The 24,847-nt window shown below is 31.7% G+C and overlaps 1 long non-coding RNA gene across 1 annotated transcript; it reads left to right on the forward strand.

Annotated features, from left to right (window-relative positions):
• Positions 1-1,296: 1,296 nt before the first annotated feature.
• On the forward strand, positions 1,297-3,028 carry LOC139497158 (uncharacterized). Its single transcript, XR_011657695.1, has 2 exons — positions 1,297-1,461; positions 2,913-3,028. It is a non-coding gene; the product is annotated as an uncharacterized lncRNA (long non-coding RNA).
• Positions 3,029-24,847: the final 21,819 nt, after the last annotated feature.

Consider the following 24,847-nt stretch of genomic DNA (forward strand, 5'->3'; position numbering starts at 1 on the left):
ATAGTTTAGTTCGACTTTATTATATACTAGGGTACCAACCTTACACTTTGCTGACTAACTCGTACGGGTCTATGTCATACGTGCTCATGGTCATTTTATAGAGGCAATCCCTTCCTCTACCTCTCATATTATGGCCCGCGTGGACAATTTCTTAGTTTAGCCAGCGGGCAACAGTTTATTTCAACTTCGTTATATACCGGGCTAATTCATCCCCCTTTTAACTCATTGTTGACAAACTCGTTCGGGTCTATAGCATAAGTGCTATGAGCCATTTTTAAGAGAATGACTACTCCAACATCTAGTATAAGGGCGCACCTAAAAATGTCTTAGTTTGGGCAGCCGTCACTATTTTTGGTGGACTGTGTGATATACTAGAGTATTCCCCTTACCCTCTTCTGACCAACTCGTACGGGTCGAGGACATAAGTGCCATGGCCTATGGACCATTTCAGAGGCATTGCCTACCTATACCTCTGGTATAATGGCCAACGTGGAGAATCTCTTAGTTTGAAGAGCTGGCAATAATGAGGTTTATTTTTACTTCGTGATATACCGGCGAAACTCATGCCCCTTTTAATTCGTTGCTGATAAACTCGTGTAGATCCAGGACATAAGTGCTATGAGCCATTTATAAGGGTTTGACTACCTCTTCTTCTGGTATAATGGCCTACCTGGAGTATGTCTTAGTTTAGCCAGCTTTCAATAGTTGTTTTTTAGACTTAGGGATATACAAGAGTATTCTCCTTGCCCTCTGTTGACCAACACCTACGGGTCTAGGATATTAGTGCTTCGAGCCATTTTAGAGGTAATGCGATATATTGTAAAAGACATGAAATTTCATGTACAAATCATTTATAATGTGAGTATGGTCTGTATTTAACTCCTAAAAGGACATGGTATTTTGAAGTTCAAAATGAAACCTGCCAAAAATATACACATTCTATATCGGACATAAAGCAAAATTATCGGACAAAAAGCAAAACGGACAAAAAGCAACGGACAAAAAGCAAAAGTTTCGGACAAAAAGCAAAATAATCGGACAAAAGGCAAAACGGACAAAAAGCAACGGACAAAAAGCAAAAGTTTCGGACAAAAAGCAAAATAATCGGACAAAAGGCAAAACGGACAAAAAGCAACGGACAAAAAGCAAAAGTTTCGGACAAAAAGCAAAATTATCGGACAAAAAGCAAAAGCGGACAAAAAGCACCGTATCACACGTTGATTGTTTAATGTCATATGCATTTTATTATAATAATTTATATGAATACTTGTTTAATTTTCCTTTATTGGGTAACACATTTTTCAGATGTTTTCAAAACAAGAAGATGGATTGATATTGGTTCTTTTCGTCAGTCGCAATCTCCATCCATGCAACTCCTTGTAGACCAGATACCTTCCTTTTGTTTGTCATCTAGAGCAGCCAACACTCAACGACAGTATAGATATGTTTTCAACGCTTTTTGTAAGTGGTGTTTATCTATTAATATTTCAAACACGTTACCTGCTTCAGTTATTTCTGTCGCATCGTATTTAGTTTATTTGACTAACATTGGTAAATCTACTAGCAGCATAAATGAAGCTTTTTATGCTATAAGTTGGGCTCATAGATTAGCCGGAGTTGAGAATCCGTGTAAATCGGATTTGGTTATTTCTGTGAAGGAAGGATCTTTGAGATCTGTTGGACACATTGTGGTTAAGAAAGAACCTATAACACCAGAAATTTTGTATCAAATTGTTATGCTTTATGGTAACGATAAATCTAATCTTAAAGATGTTAGAATAGCATGTATGTGCCTTATAAGTTTTGCTGGATTTTTGAGGTATTCAGAATTAGCAAATCTGACAAGAAATAATATTGTTTTTCATGATTCGTACATCGTTTTACTGATAGAGAGTAGTAAAACTGATATTTACCGTGAGGGTAGAGATGTACTCATTTCAAAAACGGACAAAATTACATGTCCCGTTAAAATGTTGATGAAATATTTAGATTTAGCTAACATCAAGTCGGACAGTAATGATTTGATTTTTCGTCCTTTATCTTTTTGTAAATCTGTAAATGGTTACAAATTAAGAAATGGGAAGCTTTCTTATACTACTGCAAGAGAAATTCTGTTATCTACTTTAACATCTATTGGATTAGACAAAAAGTATTTTGGTTTACATAGTTTGAGGTCCGGATGCGCCACTGCTGCTGCAAACGCGCATGTGGAAGATCGAATCTTCAAAAAACATGGTCGCTGGAAATCAGACCGGGCTAAGGACGGATATGTCAAAGAGAACATCAGTGAACGTCTGACAGTTACTAAAAATTTAGGAATTTAAAAAACACACATTTGCGCCTTTCTTTGTTTTGTCGAAAATAGCTGCACATGCTGGCGAGCTATTCCTATGTAACAAGTGTTTGTTTTTATTTTATAAATACTTTATATGCGTTTGGGGTGACGAATTAGAATATAAATGTATTTATTAAAGTTGAGCATACACGTGTTTTCTATTATGTAAACAATCACACGTGATTGTGTGTCCGCATAGTGGTCATCTATTGGTGTTTATATTGGATAAACAGGTTTGTGTTTTTAAATATATGATATTTCGGATTGGTCAATATTTGTCGCATTGCGTAAATATATTGAGTATGATATTTGTTATGTAAATAGCACGGGATTTTTAAAGCGCGAATAGTTGTCTTGTTTAAGTGATTTAAGATATATGGTCATTCGAAGCTCGTATACCGTTCAGTAAGGCAGCTTAGTCTAGGTAAAGACCCCCCCCCCCCCACCCGGATTAAGATGCCGCTTGTATATTTGAAATGTTTTCACGCATAGATAGATAGATATTTCTACTATCAGTAGGACATTATTAATATTTATATGTATATAAGGTTTCTGATTTTGTTTTTCTATTTTGTAGGCTGTCGTGTACTACGCAGCGGTGTTGCCGATATCATGACATCGGGACTCAATATTTTGTTTTAATAAAATTTAACAGTAAGCTGCACATGCTGGCGAGCTATTCCTATGTAACAAGTGTTTGTTTTTATTTTATAAATACTTTATATGCGTTTGAGGTGACGAATTAGAATATAATATAATTTATTGAAATTAACAGGTATAAATATATGTCATGTTTCATTTTTTTAAATGGACAGTGAAATCAAGTATTTCTAAACAAATTATATTGTTACCACAGAAAATGCAACGACTGTAACAAGTCAGCAATATGACAGATAGTATCCATTCGTTTATTGTGTTTGAGCTTTCGATTTTGCTCTCCGTTTGAATTTTTCTCGGAGTTCGATATTTTTGTTAATTTACTTTTTTTTCTATTTAACATTACAGATTTATAAAATAAAGATTTCAGTTTGACATAACTGATAAAAACGGAAGTCATTTTGTGCAAACAAATACTTGTTCTTTAACCATATGTTCAAAACAATATGTACATAAATTAAATAATAAATGACAATTGTAATTATACACCAGATGCTTCACGGTTGTACCAGATGACAAAGTCGTTTAAAGCGTTTACTTAAACAATTTAGATACGGGATGCTTTCTTATTGAGTTGTTGAATTATCAGGTAAAGTTCTTAATATTTTTTTCTATATCAGAACAAGTGTGGACACAGATCAATGTGGATAATATGTTAGAATGTTTGAGGGTGTTTTCTGATAAAAAAAAAAATCTGTACCCCACCCCCCCCCCCCCCCCCCCCATATTGTTCCACACTGACAGCCATTTTCAATATCAGACCAGTATTAAACACTAAAAATGTGTAGTGTTGGTTTTTTCAATATTTGAGTTTTATGTTCAAGATTATCTTGTTGGAGACATTTTTTGTACACAATATATGGATTACCAAATGATTCTGTTAAAATGAGATCCACTACTTTACTTTTGGAAAAAAATAAAAATACTAAAAATTAGTAGAGGAACACATAAGCTGCATTTCTGCGTTATATGTAATTTTGATATGCAAGATGGTTTATAAGAACCTGTATGTATGTTCTTCTCGTATGGTTCTCATTATGTCCATTGTGGTTAGCATTTCTTACTTGGAATACTGTAGTCAAGGATCATCCCAGTATCATTAGTGAAAGATTCCCTTTACATGTTCGACATTGTTTCTTAGATGTCTAATAGTTCAAAGTGATGATATCATAATACCTGGCATGCACATGGGGCTAGATGAGCAAGAAAGTACACTTCTGTTGTATCACACATATATTTTAATTCTTTCTTTGAAATTGTCTTTATCTTAGATTCTCCATGGCCTGATTGAAGTAATATAAACATGATAAAGACAAGTTTACCAGAATGAAATAATTTTAATAACATGGTATATCCAATTTATTTGTTTATGATTCTTAATTTCTCTAAATAGATTATTACAAATAGCGTAGACTATTAAAAATATGAATAAGGTTTTGCAGAATTATTCTTGTTTCAAGGTTTTTGTTATGTGGATAGAAATATAAATGAAACTTGTAGGATGCAGTTTTGGATTGGCCATGGTATAAAAATAAATGGTGCTGTAATCCGTCAAATAACATCAACACAAATTAAAAAACCTTAGTGAGCGCGCTCACATACCCCACGCCCCCACATTGTCACTGGACAAATAAAATAACTATAAGAAAAAAATTTTAATTATGATTTCCTGTCGATAAGCACATCAACATAGTATGTCCTTATCATCTAAAAAGTTTCATGAAATTCTGTTGTGATGTTTTAGAGGAGTTTTGATGGCAAATAAGTTCAAAGGGAGGTAACTCCTAGAAAAAAATTTAATCATAATTTCCTGTCAATATGCATATCTACATAGTATGTCGTTATTATCTAAAAACTCCTCTGAAACCATACAAAGTCAGAAATATTTGTGATATGACGTATAAATGTAATGTTTTATACTTCCTAAATTTGTTTTTGAAACAATCTTTTTTCCACAGAAAATGCCAATTTTTGAGAAAATATCCAAACTCGGAGACCGTTATCGATCCGTGTCTTGTACGCTTTCGCATGTTTAGTCGACGTACTGCCCGCAGAATTTAACTTTATATAAATAATATAGGACAATGGGGTAGATTAAAAATTACTCTATTTCAGGCCCTTTTGTTTTCCACATAATTATTTTACCAATAATTAAAAAGTTGCGGGTCGAATCCGATACCGATTCCAATAGTACATGTATATTTCACAAAATTACATGATCCCTGTTAATCTGTACATTCAGCCCGTGTCAGGCGCACAACCAAACGGTGTATTGAAGATTAGCTATAAACACGGGTAATAATCACACCTGAACTTCGTCATTATACAGGGAATAACTGTGCACCTTATAATCAGCGTGACTTTACCAAATGACAATACGAATTCTAAAAATTCAGGCTAAAACTAAGGGGTAGGTTCTTTAATTCAGTTAAGGACCCGCGACATGTCGCGGGTATGGTCTAGTTAGCCTTATGCGTTTCGTCCGTATGTATGAATGAATAACCAGTTGCACTCAGGACTCTTCAGTAGATAGTGCAAATGGTTAAAAAGGTGACAAAACCACCTAGCATCATATTCCAGGTAGCAATGTTTGGTATGTTTCAATGTACCTTTTTTATTTGGCTATCTGGATGCAAAGTGTTTGTTTCAAATGCATCTAAAATAATTTAATCTATCTTAAACTATTCATGCTCAGTGGATGCTGCTTCAATATTTCCTGGTGATGACAATTTCAACGATCTTACCTTAGTTGTTTATATCAGAAAGAATGCATTGGCATAACAATGAACTGAGCTTAATGCAAAACACTTTAATAATACACTTAGACAGAGAGCTCAATCCAGTGATACACTTCTTGAACACCAAAAACAAACATGCCTAACTGCACGGATCGAAGGTCCATGTAAATTAATTATATAATATGTAAATAAAATGTCTATGTACATGTATATAAACTCGCGCCTACATCAATATTCATAGCAGTGAAAAAGTTTTTCTGTGGATAAATATAGATATACATGATATACAGAAGGCTGGTGTGGACGAATGGACTACATCTAGAAATAAGGCCTATGCAATTTTGATAAATATATACATGTATTTACACGAGGCTGGTGTGGACACACTTGCATGGATGCACAAAAAAATCTAGATACATGAAGATAAAGAGAGAGAGGTATTGATGATTTTATACAGAGTTTTATGTATTTTACTTTCGAAAAAAAGACATTCCAATGAAATGGATGTATCAGACATGTCAGATGCAGAAGCTAATCTATTTAACTCTCCCAGTCATCCATTATGGAGTCAAAGTCTGGTGACAGTACTCATGTACAACTAAAACTATGCCTAGTAATTCATCTGATTCAACAAATGCAAGTACTGTGAAATGATTCAAAACAGCCTATTAATTGTGAAGTTATTGCAGGTCTCCCCATTTATGGAAGGTATAACAAATTGACAAATAATTAGATGACCATTAGTCCAAAACAAGGTGTTAGAGAGAAAAAAAAAGCTAACAAATTGACAAATAATAAGATAACCGTTAGTCCAAAGGAACGTGTCACGATAAAAAAAATAGCCTTTCAACATGGTCAAGACGTCATAATTATTTGGCTTAGATGACCATTTGATAATTTGGGGGGCCAGAAGTAATATTTTCCAAATTGAATATTTATTTTCATCTGTTATGCTTATTTCAATATTCAGTGGACATGTGGATATGATATTCATTTTCAAAATCCTCCTCCCAAAAAAATCAAAGAATAATCCCATTTCCTGTCAACTTTATACCTATATGTACTATCTTATCCTCTTGCACACTGTTTTTGTTGCTCTCAAGAACATACAAAACTATATTAAGTTTAACTTCTACAGACCCCTTATCTGGGATCTGGGAAATGTCCTACTATAGTGAGAATTTCTTCTTCTACTCGATAGGGATTTTTGTTTGAGGGTCAAAGTTTTGAAGCTATGTGTTAACATGGTTAAAGGGAGGGGGATCATTATGTGGTGACAAATTTGAACATACCCTTCAGCTGATAAACAATTACCGTTGCCTAAGTTTAGCTTCTAGATACCCCTCTACTTAGTGAGAATTTCTCCTCGCGTAAGGTTCCAGTTCTCATTATTAAATCCGACTGAAAACATATGAAAAAGCATCCCGACCTGGGAGTCCTTGCTTTCACCTGTTAAATCTGACAGTCAAGAGACAGGTTATTCCACTGGTCCACTAAAAAAAAACAAATTTCACTGACGGCAATCGATAGGGATTTTTGTTTGGGGTCAAAGTTTTGAAGCTATGTGGTAAGAGGAGGGGGTCATTATGTGGTTCATAATGTTCGGGTTTGTTTTTGGGTTGGAGGGGTTCAATCAATTTGAACATACCCCTCAGTTGATAAATAATTACCGTTCCCTAAGTTTAGCTTCTACAGACCCCTCTACTATAGTGAGAATTTCTCCTCGCTTAATTTCTCCTCGCTTAAGGTTCCAGTTCTCATTATTTAAATCCAACTGAAAACATATGAAAAAGCATTCCGACCTGGGAGGCCTTGTCATTTGCCTGAAAAGTCACCTGTGATAAATCTTAGTGTCAAGAGACAGATTATTCCAATGGTCAACTGAGAACAAATTTCACTAACGGCTAGAAATGTTTGCATATATACAAATTATCGACTCCTAGTTATCGACTCCTAGGAGTCGATATTAAGAATTGAACGATGGACAGTTAGTGCGTGATTTTTCTTGCTACCTGATTGGAAGAAATAACGAGACGTGAATAATTAAAGTTTATTGATTGGTTAGGACAATTCAAACCTAGTAAATGTCCTTCAATCCCGTAGAGTATCGGATTTGTCCTCTCTATTTTAGCAATTACATTTTGCCTGGTCATTAATCATGCATATTCATGATATTGGTACACAGGTAATTTTTATCTATAAATAGTCAAATCTTCTGGAGTTTCGTAAACAACAACGTTAAATGATATATACTACTTCATAACGTGTGACCTCACGTGTGTGGTTAAATTTGTTGATTGATGCACGTGGCTATTCTAGTAAATGAATTAATCTACAAAGCGAGAGCACTTTCCATTTTCATCAGCTAAGAGTCGACTAGCCCTTTTTGAAAGGCTAATGCTTGTGCTTACCTTTTCTTTGATGCAAAATATCCAAAAAGAAATGATAAATGTCCAGCTGGCGATATACGATGACCTAATTTTGGGAGAAAATATAAAATAGAGAACTCTACCAAAATTTCACGGAGCTGAATTTCCGGATTATATAAATCGAACGTTTTGGAAAATCTCTCAGGTTTCCCACACAAAACGAAGGTGTCAAGTTAAGAATTTTGAAACAAAAAGATCATTTCAGCGATACAGGCCTAATTTATATGTATGTTTATGTGTTTCATGTCAACCCCATAACAAATTAAAAGTTTTCAAATAATACACTTCCGCCCGCCATAATCCAGTAAATATATATTTTGTTAAAAGTGTAGTTAACAATATGCTAAAACATCTTTGTTTGTTAGAAACCAAGATGTTTGTGAAATTCGAATTGATTTTTTGGTTGAACTAGATGAAGTTCCCTTCTATCTCTGTACATGGATTGACGAACACATTTAAAAAAAAATATCTTTTTTTTTCTATATATATGTTCTTCGTCAACTTTGAAGAGCTCTGAATTATTATCGTAGACAGCTTACTTCCTGTGAGCAGGATCTAATTAAAGAAACAATGTCCTATCACTGGATTGTGATTTTATGTCTTGTGTTAAAATATGCTAGTTTTCGAGTCAAAAGTGATAACTTAGAATAAAAGATTAGAGAAAAAGAGAAAACATAAACCGTAGGAATATAAATACTACAAATGTATCCTGAAAAGAAATTCTGATGTGCTTAGAAGAAATGGCAATGTATCTTTCATCTGTTAAATACATGTGTACTTTAGGTTTATCTTTTTTCATACAAAAACATTTATATGCTTCTATGACAGATATACGTTTTTTATAAGTAAAATATGATATGGGAAGGGTTGGGTACGTGCTGGATCCAAAATCTCATGGAAATAATGTTGTACGTCGCATATAATTATATAAACAGTAGTCCAAATAATTATAATAATTGGAAGGCTATTTTAAATTTTACTTTGACGCCTTCCGTCAATGAAAGGCGTAAAAGAAAAAAGTACAATAGCCTTTCAAGACGTCATAGCTATTAGGACTAATATACACGGGTAAAAATGTAGTTTTTAATCAGTAATATGTTAGGACTAAGCTTTTAGATACGCTTCTTTTGGTTACGACTGCATATTGTATAAACATGTATTGCTGAGTAAATCCTGGAATTCCAGAAAATTTTGGCAATGGGGAAAATATTTCCATGGAATTTTTATTTCACAACTGATGTCTTCCATAAGTGGGTGGCTTATTTTTGGAATAGCATTGTTTTCTCAATAACAATACAATCACTAATCTGTCATTAATCAATCACTAATCCATCAGTAATCGGTCTTAAATCGATAAGTAATCTAATCGATCACTAATCGATCAAACTCCTGAGAGAGTTTGATCGATTACTGATCGATGACTTCAAGTCATCAATTGAGTACTTATACACTACAAACTCCTCAGAGTCTGAATTGACCAGTTTTTGTGCTCGACCAGTAAAATCGAGCACACATTTTACTCGACAAGTCTCGACATTGTCTCGACTGTACTTAACTGTACTTAAGTGTACTCGACTAGGTCTCGACTTTACTTAATTAGTCTGATTCAGTACTTGATGATCTTTGTGTAGTCTGAAATGGTCTTGACCAAGGCTCGACCTGTCTCGACTAGTCTCGACCTGTCTCGACTAGTCTCAACTCAGTCTCAACCAGTCTCGACCTGTCTCGACTAGTCTTGACCTTCAAATTTAGTTTTGACTGGTGTAAATCAGCCCATCTAACTAAATTAAATATTGATCTTACAAAATTCAAGCTTATTAGGTAGTTTGATTTATTGCTGTGAAATGAAGGAATTAAATTTTACAATATGTAAAAAAAAAATTATTATATAAAAATTCAGATAGGCATCTTTAATTTTTCTTATAACTTTTTCAAATCAACTTGGATTTTCATCAAACTATGCAGATATCTTAGATATATATCAAGCTTACTGAATCCCATTTCATTTAGTTTTTTGTTGTATTGCTGTAAAATTTAAGAATTAAAGTAATCTTGGTAAAAAAAAGCTAGGATTTGCAATTCGGACAAAATAGAGATAGTACACTTTAATTTTTTTAATAACTTTTTCAAATCAACTTGGATTTTCATCAAACTATGCAGCTATCTTACATATATATCAAGCTTACTAAATCCCAGGTCATTTTGTTTTTTGTTGTATTGCTGTCAAATTTAAGAATTAAATTAATCTAGGTCAAAAAAGCTAGATTTTGCAGTTCGAACAAAATAGAGATAGTACACTTTAAGGTTTTTAATAACTTTTTCAAATCAACTTGGATTTTATTAAAACTATATAGCTACCTTGGTGATCTTACTAAATCCCAGGTTGTTATGAAGTTTTCAAATATTTTTTTGTCAAATTTAATGACATGACACTATACATGATTTAATTACATCAGTACACGTGAGTTTTACATGTAAAAAGAAAGCCCTACTTTTCTTAAACTCGTGCATTACTTATCTAGTGAATTAAAAGCCCTGCGATTTAGATTTAACAGGATGTTGCAACTTTGAATAAATGTTATTTAGAATTTAAAGCTCTCTGGTAGATGTGATCTTTTTAATAAGTTTGCCCCAAGCAGAAGGTATTGCTTTATAAATCACCACAAATCAGAAGAACTATTTTAATAATTTCTAATGTTTCATCCCTTTTTGATATATTTATATAGTGTATATCAAAAGGAATAAAATATTAAAGGAATTATATTAATATTTTATATATACTTTTCCCCAAATTATGAGAAAAGATATATTTCTAATATCGTAGCTTTTTGACCTAATTAAAATTCTTAAATTCTTAAATTTGACAGAAATACACCAAACAAAATAACAACCTATGATTCAGTAAGATCAATATATTGCAAAGATATTTGTAGAGTATGATGAAAATCTAAGTTGATTTGAAAAAGTTATGAAAAAAATTAAAGTGTACCATCTCTATTTTGTCAAAACTGCAAATCCTAGCTTTTTTTTACCTAGATTAAATTAATCTTTAAATTTGACAGCAATACAACAAACTTTATAACAACCTGGGATTCAGTAAGAAGAATACATCACCAAGGTAGCTATATAGTTTCAATAAAATCCAAGTTGAATTTAAAAATTTATAAAAAAAATTAAAGTGTACTATCTGTATTTTGTTCGAACTGCAAATTCTAGCTTTTTTGACCTAGATTAATTTAATTCTTAAATTTGACAGCAATACAACAAAAAACAAAATGACCTGGGATTTAGTAAGCTTGATATATATGTAAGATAGCTGCATAGTTTGATGAAAATCCAAGTTGATTTGAAAAAGTTATTAAAAAAATTAAAGTGTACTATCTCTTTTTTGTCCGAATTGCAAATCCTAGCTTTTTATACCAAGATTACTTTAATTCTTAAATTTTTAAAGCAATACAACAAAAAACTAAATGAAATGGGATTCAGTAAGCTTGATATATATGTAAGATATCTGCATAGTTTGATGCAAATCCAAGTTGATTTGAAAAAGTTATTAAAAAAATTAAAGTGTACTATCTCTATTTTGTCCGAATTGCAAATCCTAGCTTTTTTTACCAAGATTACTTTAATTCTTAAATTTTACAGCAATACAACAAAAAACTAAATGAAATGAGATTCAGTAAGCTTGATATATATATAAGATAGCTGCATAGTTTGATGAAAATCCAAGTTGATTTAAAAAAGTTATTGAAAAAATTAAAGTGTACTATCTCTATTTTGTCCGAATTGCAAATCCTAGCTTTTTATACCAAGATTACTTTAATTCTTAAATTTTTAAAGCAATACAACAAAAAACTAAATGAAATGGGATTCAGTAAGCTTGATATATATGTAAGATATCTGCATAGTTTGATGCAAATCCAAGTTGATTTGAAAAAGTTATTAAAAAAATTAAAGTGTACTATCTCTATTTTGTCCGAATTGCAAATCCTAGCTTTTTTTACCAAGATTACTTTAATTCTTAAATTTTACAGCAATACAACAAAAAACTAAATGAAATGGGATTCAGTAAGCTTGATATATATGTAAGATAGCTGCATAGTTTGATGAAAATCCAAGTTGATTTGAAAAAGTTATTGAAAAAATTAAAGTGTACTATCTCTATTTTGTCCGAATTGCAAATCCTAGCTTTTTTTTACCAAGATTACTTTAATTCTTAAATTTTACAGCAATACAACAAAAAACTAAATGAAATGGGATTCAGTAAGCTTGATATATATGTAAGATATCTGTATAGTTTGATGCAAATCCAAGTTGATTTGAAAAAGTTATTAAAAAAATTAAAGTGTACTATCTCTATTTTGTCCGAATTGCAAATCCTAGCTTTTTTTACCAAGATTACTTTAATTCTTAAATTTTACAGCAATACAACAAAAAACTAAATGAAATGGGATTTAGTAATTGATATATATGTAAGATAGCTGCATAGTTTGATGAAAATCCAAGTTGATTTGAAAAAGTTATTGAAAAAATTAAAGTGTACTATCTCTATTTTGTCCAAATTGCAAATCCTAGCTTTTTTTACCAAGATTACTTTAATTCTTAAATTTTACAGCAATACAACAAAAAACTAAATGAAATGGGATTCAGTAAGCTTGATATATATGTAAGATAGCTGCATAGTTTGATGCAAATCCAAGTTGATTTGAAAAAGTTATAAAAAAAATTAAAGTGTACTATCTCTATTTTGTCCGAATTGCAAATCCTAGCTTTTTTTACCAAGATTACTTTAATTCTTAAATTTTACAGCAATACAACAAAAAACTAAATGAAATGGGATTCAGTAAGCTTGATATATATCTAACATATCTGCATAGTTTGATGAAAATCCAAGTTGATTTGAAAAAAGTTATAAAAAAAATTAAAGATGCCTATATCTGAATTTTTATATAATAATTTTTTTTTTTTACATATTGTAAAATTAAATTCTTTCATTTCACAGCAATAAATCAAACTACCTAATAAGCTTGAATTTTGTAAGATCAATATTTAATTTAGTTAGATGGGCTGATTTACACCAGTCAAAACTAAATTTGAAGGTCAAGACTAGTCGAGACAGGTCGAGCCTGGTTGAGACTTTGTCGAGACTAGTCGAGACAGGTCGAGACTAGTCAAGACAGGTCGAGACAGGTCGAGCCTTGGTCAAGACCATTTCAGACTACACAAAGATCATCAAGTACTGAATCAGACTAATTAAGTAAAGTCGAGACCTAGTCGAGTACACTTAAGTAATGTTAAGTACAGTCGAGACAATGTCGAGACTAGTCGAGTAAAATGTGTGCTCGATTTTACTGGTCGAGCACAAAAACTGGTCAATTCAGACTCTGAGGAGTTTGTAGTGAATTATGAACTATGATCGATTAGTGTTTGATTACCGATCTGATCGATTAGTTAAGTCTGGACTATATTAAAAGAGAAGTCACATTCTATTTTGAAGACTCCTCATTCAATTTGTGTTTCTTATCTAACTCGATTTATTAGGTTTGAACATCGATAACCTACTGCTATTTTTATATAACTTCCCTATTCGATAATTAACATAATACGAACCTATTTACCAACCACGTTATAAAATACCAATCTTTCAAATTAGTGCAATATGTTTTATATTATAGAAAGATAAAAAAAAAAAAACATTCATACTCGATAAAAACAATAGAATTGCCCCACCCTTAAGCCACGTTTTTTTTCAAGTTTCTTCGACTATTTCTCAAAACAATGTAAACCTTTTCTTAAAGTAAGTATATTGTTTATGAATAAGCTAATATAATTAATTGAAATTAACAGGTATAAATATATGTCATGTTTTATTTTTTTAAATGCACAGTGAAATCAAGTATTTCTAAACAAATTATATTGTTACCACAGAAAATGCAACGACTGTAACAAGTCAGCAATATGACAGATAGTATCCATTCATTTATTGTGTTTGAGCTTTCGATTTTGCTCTCCGTTTGAATTTTTCTCGGAGTTCGATATTTTTGTTAATTTACTTTTTTTTCTATTTAACATTACAGATTTATAAAATAAAGATTTCAGTTTGACATAACTGATAAAAACGGAAGTCATTTTGTGCAAACAAATACTTGTTCTTTAACCATATGTTCAAAACAATATGTACATAAATTAAATAATAAATGACAATTGTAATTATACACCAGATGCTTCACGGTTGTACCAGATGACAAAGTCGTTTAAAGCGTTTACTTAAACAATTTAGATACGGGATGCTTTCTTATTGAGTTGTTGAATTATCAGGTAAAGTTCTTAATATTTTTTTCTATATCAGAACAAGTGTGGACACAGATCAATGTGGATAATATGTTTGAATGTTTGAGGGTGTTTTCTGATAAAAAAAAATCTGTACCCCCCCCCCCCCCCCCCCCATATTGTTCCACACTGACAGCCATCTTCAATATCAGACCAGTACCAAACACTAAAAATGTGTAGTGTTGTTTTTTTCAATATTTGAGTTTTATGTTCAAGATTATCTTGTTGGAGACATTTTTTGTACACAATATATGGATTACCAAATGATTCTGTTAAAATGAGATCCACTACTTTACTTTTGGAAAAAAATAAAAATACTAAAAATTAGTAGAGGAACACATAAGCTGCATTTCTACGTTATATGTAATTTTGATATGCAAGATGGTTTATAAGAACCTGTATGTATGTTCTTCTCGTATGGTTCTCATTATGTCCATTGTGGTTAGCATTTCTTACTTGGAATACTGTAGTCAAGGATCATCCCAGTATCATTAGTGAAAGATTCCCTTTACATGTTCGACATTGTTTCTTAGATGTCTAATAGTTCAAAGTGATGATATCATAATACCTGGCATGCACATGGGGCTAGATGAGCAAGAAAGTACACTTCTGTTGTATCACACATATATTTTAATTCTTTCTTTGAAATTGTCTTTATCTTAGATTCTCCATGGCCTGATTGAAGTAATATAAACATGATAAAGACAAGTTTACCAGAATGAAATAATTTTAATAACATGGTATATCCAATTTATTTGTTTATGATTCTTAATTTCTCTAAATAGATTATTACAAATAGCGTAGACTATAAAAAATATGAATAAGGTTTTGCAGAATTATTCTTGTTTCAAGGTTTTTGTTATGTGGATAGAAATATAAATGAAACTTGTAGGATGCAGTTTTGGATTGGCCATGGTATAAAAATAAATGGTGCTGTAATCCGTCAATTAACATCAACACAAATTAAAGAACCTTAGTGAGCGCGCTCACATACCCCACGCCCCCACATTGTTACTGGACAAATAAAATAACTATAAGAAAAAAAATTTAATTATGATTTCCTGTCGATAAGCACATCAACATAGTATGTCCTTATTATCTAAAAAGTTTCATGAAATTCTGTTGTGATGTTTTAGAGGAGTTTTGATGGCAAATAAGTTCAAAGGGAGGTAACTCCTAGAAAAAAATTTAATCATAATTTCCTGTCAATATGCATATCTACATAGTATGTCGTTATTATCTAAAAACTCCTCTGAAACCATACAAAGTCAGAAATATTTGTGATATGACGTATAAATGTAATGTTTTATACTTCCTTAATTTGTTTTTGAAACAATCTTTTTCCAAAGAAAATGCCAATTTTTGAGAAAATATCCAATAAAGGCAACAGTAGTATACCGCTGTTCAAAACTCATAAATCCATGGACAAAAAACAAAATCGGGGTAACAAACCAAAACCGAGCGAAACGCATTAAATATAAGAGGAGAACAACGACACAACATCGAAACGCAACACACACAGAAACAGACCAATCATCAGACAAAACACCACGAGAATAACAAATGTAACATGAAAACCAAATACATGAATTTGGGATAGACAAGTACCGTGCCACGTCTTATCTCAATATCTCAAAAATAAGAGAAAACACAAACGACTCAACGTTAAAATGCAACACAAAGAGAAACGAACAATATATAACAATGACCATCTTCCTGACTTGGTACAGGACACTTTTAAAGGGGAATAAAAGTGGTGGGTTGAACCTGGTTTTAAGGCATGCCAAACCTCGCACTTTAATGGCAAAGTTAAATATAACATTGAAATGACAACATAATATTACAGGACTACAATACAAATAAATAGGAGAACATATTAGACACAGAAAAACATGATTAATAGATAACAAAAAGCATCAGGTTTAAAATTCAATACGCCAAAAACGCGCCTTGCCCACACAAGACTCACCAGTGACGCCCAGATATAAAAGATCGAAAGTGAAAAAAGTACAAAGTTGTACAGCACTGAAGATCAAAAGTTGAAAAGGTTTCGCAAAATACGGCATTGTTTTTATGCCCGGGATAAGAACATTCTTATTATATAGAACAATTCATGCTATTGCAAACAGTAAATTTTATCAAATGAATATGAAAGAGATATACACAAAGAAACTAAAGTATTAACTAATTACAGAAAACTAAACCTGAATACATAACGCCTAGATATAAAAGATCGAACGTGAAAAAGGTACAAAGTTGTACAGCACTGAAGATTAAAAGTTGAAAAGGTTTTGACAAATACGGCATTGTTTTTATGCACGGGATAAGAACTCGGAGACCGTTATCGATCCGTGTCTTGTACGCTTTCGCATGTTTTAACTTTATATAAATAATATAGGACAATGGGGTAGATTAAAAATTACTCTATTTCAGGCCCTTTTGTTTTCCACATAATTATTTTACCAATAATTAAAAAGTTGCGGGTCGAATCCGATACCGATTCCAATAGTACATGTATATTTCACAAAATTACATGATCCCTGTTAATCTGTACATTCAGCCTGTGTCAGGCGCACAACCAAACGGTGTATTGAAGATTAGCTATAAACACGGGTAATAATCACACCTGAACTTCGTCATTATACAGGGAATAACTGTGCACCTTATAATCAGCGTGACTTTACCAAATGACAATACGAATTCTAAAAATTCAGGCTAAAACTAAGGGGTAGGTTCTTTAATTCAGTTAAGGACCCGCGACATGTCGCGGGTATGGTCTAGTTAGCCTTATGCGTTTCGTCCGTATGTATGAATGAATAACGACTCTTCAGTAGATAGTGCAAATGGTTAAAAAGGTGACAAAACCACCTAGCATCATGTTCCAGGTAGCAATGTTTGGTATATTTCAATGTACCTTTTTTATTTGGCTATCTGGATGCAAAGTATTTGTTTCAAATGCATCTAAAATAATTTAATCTATCTTAAACTATTCATGCTCAGTGGATGCTGCTTCAATAATTCCTGGTGATGACAATTTCAACGATCTTACCTTAGTTGTTTCTATCAGAAAGAATGCATTGGCATAACAATGAACTGAGCTTAATGCAAAGCACTTTAATAATACACTTAGACAGAGAGCTCAATCCAGTGATATACTTCTTGAACACCAAAAACAAACATGCCTAACTGCACGGATCGAAGGTCCATGTAAATTAATTATACAATATGTAAATAAAATGTCTATGTACATGTATATAAACTCGCGCCTACATCAATATTCATAGCAGTGAAAAAGTTTTTCTGTGGATAAATATAGATATACATGATATACAGAAGGCTGGTGTGGACGAATGGACTACATCTAGAAATAAGGCCTATGCAATTTTGATAAATATATACATGTATTTACACGAGGCTGGTGTGGACACACTTGCATGGATGCACAAAAAATCTAGATACATGAAGATAAAGAGAGAGAGGTATTGATGATTTTATACAGAGTCTTATGTATTTTACTTTCGAAAAAAAGACATTCCAATGAAATGGATGTACCAGACATGTCAGATGTAGAAGCTAATCTATTTAACTCTCCCAGTCATCCATTATGGAGTCAAAGTCTGGTGACAGTACTCATGTACAACTAAAACTATGCCTAGTAATTCATCTGATTCAACAAATGCAAGTACTGTGAAATGATTCAAAACAGCCTATTAATTGTGAAGTAATTGAAGGTCTCCCTATTTATGTAAGGTATAACAAATTGACAAATAATTAGATGACCATTAGTCCAAAGCAAGGTGTTACAGAGAAAAAAAATAGCTAACAAATTGACAAATAATAAGATAACCGTTAGTCCAAAGGAACGTGTCACGATAAAAAAAAAATAGCCTTTCAACATGGTCAAGACGTCATAATTATTTGGCTTAGATGACCATTTGATAATTTGGGGGGCCAGAAGTAATATTTTCCAAATTGAATATTTATTTTCATCTGTTATGCTTATTTTAATATTCAGTGGACATGTGGATATGATATTCATTTTCAAAATCCTCCTCCCCAAAAAATCAAAGAATAATCCCATTTCCTTTCAACTTTATACCTATATGTACTACCTCTGTACTCAGATCTAATCCTCTTGCACATTGTTTTTGTTGCTCTCAAGAACATACATAACTATATTAAGTTTAACTTCGACAGACCCCTTATCTGGGATCTGGAAAATGTCCTACTATAGTGAGAATTTCTTCTTCTACTCGATAGGGATTTTTGTTTGAGGGTCAAAGTTTTGAAGCTATGTGTTAACATGGTTAAGGGGAGGGGGTCATTATGTGGTGAAAAATTTGAACATACCCTTCAGCTGATAAACAATGACCGTTCCCTAAGTTTAGCTTCTAGATACCCCTCTACTTAGTGAGAATTTCTCCTCGCGTAAGGTTCCAGTTCTCATTATTAAATCCGACTAAAAACATATGAAAAAGCATTCCGACCTGGGAGTCCTTGCCTTCACCTGTTAAATCTGACAGTCAAGAGACAGGTTATTCCACTGGTCCACTAAAAAAAAAAATTTCACTGACGGCAATCGATAGGGATTTTTGTTTGGGGTCAAAGTTTTGAAGCTATGTGGTAAGGGGATGGGGTCATTATGTGGTTCATAATGTTTGGGTTTTTTTTTTTGGGGGGGGAGGGGTTCAATAAATTTGAACATACCCCTCAGTTGATAAACAATTACCGTTCCCTAAGTTTAGCTTCTACAGACCCCTCTACTATAGTGAGAATTTCTCCTCGCTTAAGGTTCCAGTTCTCATTATTTAAATCCAACTGAAAACATATGAAAATGCATTCCGACCTGGGAGGCTTTGCTATTTGCCTGAAAAGTCACCTGTGATAAATCTTAGTGTCAAGAGACAGATTATTCCAATGGTCAACTGAGAACAAATTTCACTGACGGCTAGAAATGTTTGCATATATAGAAAATTATCGACTCCTAGTTATCGACTCCTAGGAGTCGATATTAAGAATTGAACGATGGACAGTTAGTGCGTGAATTTTTCTTGCTACCTGATTGAAAGAAATTACGAGACGTGAATAATTAAAGTTTATTGATTGGTTAGGACAATCCAAACCTAGTAAATGTCCTTCAATCCCGTAGAGTATCGGATTTGTCCTCTCTATTTTAGCAATTACATTTTGCCTGGTCATTAATCATGCATATTCATGATATTGGTACACAAGTAACTTTTATCTATAAATAGTCAAATCTTCTGGAGTTTCGTAAACAACAACGTTAAATGATATATACTAATTCATAACGTGTGACCTCACGTGTGTGGTTAAATTTGTTGTTTGATGCACGTGGCTATTCTAGTAAATGAATTAATCTACAAAGCGAGAGCACTTTCCATTTTCATCAGCTAAGAGTCGACTAGCCCTTTTTGAAAGGCTAATCCTTGTGCTTACCTTTTCTTTGATGCAAAATATCCAAAAGAAATGATAAATGTCCAGCTGGCGATATACGATGACCTAATTTTGGGAGAAAATATAAAATAGAGAACTCTACCAAAATTTCACGGAGCTGAATTTCCGGATTATATAAATCGAACGTTTTGGAAAATCTCTCAGGTTTCCCACACAAAACGAAGGTGTCAAGTTAAGAATTTTGAAACAAAAAGATCATTTCAGCGATACAGGCCTAATTTATATGTATGTTTATGTGTTTCATGTCAACCCCATAACAAATTAAAAGTTTTCAAATAATACACTTCCGCCCGCCATAATCCAGTAAATATATATTTTGTTATAAGTGTAGTTAACAATATGCTGAAACATCTTAGTTTGTTAGAAACCAAGATGTTTGTGAAATTCGAATTGATATTTTGGTTGAACTAGATGAAGTTCCTTTCTATCTCTGTACATGGATTGACGAACACATTTTAAAAAAAAATATCTTTTTTTTCTATATATATATATATGTTCTTCGTCAACTTTGAAGAGCTCTGAATTATTATCGTAGACAGCGTACTTCCTGTGAGCAGGATCTAATCAAAGAAACAATCTCCTATCACTGGATTGTGATTTTATGTCTTGTGTTAAAATATGCTAGTTTTCGAGTCAAAAGTGATAATTAGAATAAAAGATTAGAGAAAAGGAGAAAATAGAAACCGTAGGAATATAAATCTTTCAAAATTTCTTTTTCGTGCAAGAATTAATTTTATTGTTTTGAACAGTCTTAAAAAAAACTTTTATTACTTTTTTCCTGTTATGTCAACATTTTTTGGGTGCAGTTGTAGTTTTCAAAATCTTTAAAATTTACCTGTACAGGTTACTTGGGTTTCTTTCAAAACTGACATTTCACCTTTTTTTGAAAATGTAGAATAAGACATTGTTTTAGTCTTTGTTAATTAATATTATTTTTGATTTTTCTGTCATTTGAATTTATTCAAATTTTTTTTCTCCATTATTTTATTTGTTTTTATTCATTTTTGTATGATTTTGTTTCTTATTCTTTTAATGTCTTCTTGGAGAGAATTTTGAGAAGCAAAAAGACAAAAATATCAAAGATAAAGTTATTGACTAGCATTTGAAAGACAACAGACATGACAGACTTTAATTATTTTTTTTTTAAAGTAAAACAAATAATTAATGTACTTGAACTTCATTGTATTTAATTGTTTATTTGCATTATTTAATGAATTATCATTAATAATAACTAATAATCAAGCAAATTATATTTTTAAAGAAACCATGAAGGAAGTAATTTTAAGCAAGCCTGTTTCTTAACAAAATAAAATGACCAGACAATATCAATCCTCTTATAATGAATTTTTAAATGTGAACTTATTAAATATGACACCTTCAGTTTGGCTAATATCTGTCAGTTACAAGGCCAAAATTTGACAAAATACACTTATATATATGGTTAAACTTTGATGGTCTATTAATTAAATCATTTTATTTCTGTGTACATTTATATTGTTGGAAGTGCTGGACTGGTATGATACATATTCTTGGTATACATTTGCAAATATTTCCCTAAACCCAGGCCTTTCAGATAAAGTTAACAATTTCAGGGACTTGAATGAATTAAGACTTTAAAACCCTTGATGAAAAATCAATTTAAAGAAAAATATAAGAACATTTTTGAAAATAGATTTAAGAATAAAAACTTTGGTATAAACTGTATGCTCAAATGTGTCACATAGAGAGTTAGTGGTCATAATTTAGAAATAGAAAATAGTGGACAATATAAAATTCCTAGAAAAGATAGAATATGTAAACTGTGCCACTTGCTGGACAATGAAGACCACTCCTTCCTTAATTGTAAAATTAACAAAACAACTTGAGATAATCTATTTGAAAATTGTTTACCTTATCATAATATTGTCTCTTACCCAAGAACAAAAAGTGATAGAAATGCTAAACCTTTATAACATGAATGTGTTGAAAATATTGGCTCCCTTATACATGTTATAAAATAGTCATTTTTAGAACTGAGGGCAGAAACCTAAAAAAATCCATGTGTTTTAATTTCTTATAGAATTGTTAATTCTTTGCATTGTAATTGTTTTTTTTTTTTTTTTTTGTTTTTTTTGTCACAAACTACATGTAAATACCATATGTTTATATGACAATACAAGTTATTATCAAATTTTGTTGGATTAATGAATATTTTGAATATATTTATTCAATAAAGAAATAAGGAATTGCCTAAATTTTATTTAGAATAAGTTCTAAAGACAATCTTAAACATTGGTAAAATATTATTGAATGCAGATAAGTATATCTACTATGATTTGAGTATAAATCATTTTGATTTAAGAAAATTAATTTGAGAAACAACTTTTCAATAGAAAAAGGTAGGTATTTGGGAAAGTTTGCATTATATTAGAAGATGATATTCATTTATTCTTCACTTACCATAAAGTACATGTAAAAAATAACTTAAATTGAATAAAAAGGTATAATGTCAAAACAAATAGTCATGAGTCAAATTAAAAAAAAAATCAGCTATTTATTCAACTAGTTATATTATTTCATTTTATTTTTGAATTTTCTTGTCATCACATTTCACAAACACATACATGTATATTTTACCTGAGACACATGACCTGTAAGTTATATAATTTTAACACTTCCATGCAGTCAAGAATTCTCTTTATCCTTGACTAGTTTTTGATTAATGCCTTGTGTATTAATTAAGCGACAGGGGGTATAATGATGGACATATAGGGCCACCATGGTGGACATAATTTTTATGGCCACCATGCATAAGATAGTGTCACAGGTAGTACTGTATATTACCAATATAACAGGTAAAGCTTTGACAATCATGTCACCCGTTATTAACCTGTAAAAATTGAACTTTTTGGATCAAGATTTAGAAACAGAACGAAGAGGTTTTCTCATGTTTCTTAGCGAGTACTAGTCATATACATTTAGTAACTGAGTGTATAATTTCCGACAATGTACATGTATATCCAGAGACATATATACACATATATAAACATGTGTATATATGTCTCTGATATATCCTACAATTTAAATCTGGCTCTGTAAGGTTTAAGGCATATAAACTCTGACTTATGTATTAATTATTTTGAAATAACAAAATGAAAACTATGTCTTATGAATAACCATGATGAAATAATTGTTTTTTCCATAATTGAATCGTGCATTATTTGTGTATTGGATTCCTTAATTGTCTTCTTTCTAGTGTAATCTCTATTTTGTTTACTGACACATGACGAAATAATGCAATAGTTAAAATTAAATATTTTACAAAACCGTTGTCATGATTAAAAGATTAAAACCGACTGAATAAATTAAAATATGAGAGTTCAATTATTATCGACGATGTCGAAATTAGCCGTCAGTAATAAACAGTCAGTTAGCGTCAAAGGGAGAGAGCTAACAAATTTTATTAAGTATGTACAAAGCATATGATGTATATTGTATATAATCAGCACTTCTGTAATTTACTGTTTTTCTAAATGATTCAACAAATTTCGATTGTCCAGGTGTCAGGATGTCCACACCATGAGTAGTTTGATAATTGCGTGCCGAGTGCAGAATGTTGCCCCTCCTCTGAAAAAGAACGGTATTTTTTATATAAAATCTGGCAAACGATTGTCGTCCAATTAGAACACTCGTTACATTGTTCTTTGGTATATTTAGAATCCGAAATAAACCTAAATTATCTGGAAAATGAGATAATGAATTATCTGAAATTCAGATAATTAATTATCTGGAGATAAATTAGGATTATCTGAAAATCGTTCAGATAAACCTAGATTTTCTTAATATTTTAGAATAAACCGGGATTTTCTCCAGATAATGAATTTTCTGTATTTTCTGAGATAAACTAGGATTTTCTCGAATTTGAATTAAGGTGAGATAATCTTAGTTTATCTGAGATAAACCAGGTTTATCTGAGATAATCCTAGTTTATCTGAGATAATCTAAGATTAATTAATAAAAGTGGTTCAGGCGTGCCATTTATATTGGTGATTTTGAATCTGTTCAAAGTTTTGATTTTTCTACCCTATATACCACATTGCCTCACATTCTAATTAAGAAAAAATCCACACACCTAATTAAATGGGTATTTAAAAAGTCAGAATGTGAATATATATGTTTAAACTCTTTTAGGTCATTTTTAGTAGCAATAAACAAAAAAACTATGTCAATTGGACATGCTTTGATTCTATATCTGCCCTTGAATTTTTACTAGATAACATTTTTGTTCGCTTTGGAGATTTCGTTTATCGTCAGGTTATCGGAATTCCAATGGGGACTAACTGTGCACCACTTATTGCGGACCTGTTTTTGTATTGCTATGAGTTACAATTTATGATAAAAATCAGCAAAGACCCATCGAAACAACATCTGATACACAAATTTAATTATACTTTTAGATGTTTGGATGATATTTTGGCTCTCAATAATGACGACTTCAGTATGTATACTAAAAAAATTTATCATGTTGAACTTACTTTAAATAAAGCTAATACTAACAATGACCACTGCCCTTTCCTCGATCTTGATATATATATATATCATTAACGGAAAGCTTAATACTAAAATTTATGATAAAAAAGATGATTCAAAGTCTAATTTCCTAATTATCCATTTTTAGATGGTGACGTTTCCTTGTCACCATCTTACGGTGTTTATATCTCAACTTGAACGATTCGCTCGTGTATGTAACAATGTTTTAGATTTTAACGAGAGAATTTATGTATTACTGAAAAATTATTACACCAGGGTTTTCGATATCACAAACTAGTCAAAACATTTACTAAATTTTAACATCGGTATAAGGACATCATTCGTAAATATAGCTCAACATGCAGACTTCTTAT

Source organism: Mytilus edulis, chromosome 12, assembly GCF_963676685.1.
Source record: "Mytilus edulis chromosome 12, xbMytEdul2.2, whole genome shotgun sequence".
Classification (NCBI taxonomy): Eukaryota; Metazoa; Mollusca; class Bivalvia; order Mytilida; family Mytilidae; genus Mytilus; species Mytilus edulis.